General features: G+C 46.7%; 1 non-coding gene across 1 annotated transcript; it reads right to left on the reverse strand.

The window, feature by feature from the left end:
* Positions 1-51: 51 nt before the first annotated feature.
* On the reverse strand, positions 52-213 carry LOC132866901 (U1 spliceosomal RNA). Its single transcript, XR_009650659.1, has one exon. It is a non-coding gene; the product is annotated as a U1 spliceosomal RNA (small nuclear RNA).
* Between the last annotated feature and the right edge of the window lie 232 nt (positions 214-445).

Here is a 445-nt window from a genome sequence, read left to right on the forward strand (position 1 = left end):
GGAGAACATGCAAATTCCACACAGAAAGGCCCTCGATGGCTGCTGGGTTCAAACCCAGAACCTTCTTGCTGTGAGGCGACTGTGTGCCACCCAAAATTATGCAGTTGAGATTCCTGCATTTGAGGAATTCACAAAGGTCAGCATGCAATGTCTGGGCCTCACTTTGGGCAAACCACCTTCTTGATCATGGTGTTGCCCCTGCCAGGTAAGTAAGTATCTGTGGCCCCTTAATGGTGATTCCTGACTGTAGATCAGAGGTTTTGTGGATTTTCTGTACCTTGAGATTTCACATTTTTATAAACATTTGTGTGCCTTGTCTCTCCTGTGGACACGTCAATCCCAGAGCAACAGCAAAATACAGACAAAATACTACATCAGTCCAGCATCAGGGTCGAATGAAATAATAACCCGGTTTACACAGCGGGGTGGCGACACAGTGGTGTAG

This window comes from Neoarius graeffei, chromosome 18 (genome assembly GCF_027579695.1).
Source record: "Neoarius graeffei isolate fNeoGra1 chromosome 18, fNeoGra1.pri, whole genome shotgun sequence".
NCBI classification, from domain to species: Eukaryota; Metazoa; Chordata; class Actinopteri; order Siluriformes; family Ariidae; genus Neoarius; species Neoarius graeffei.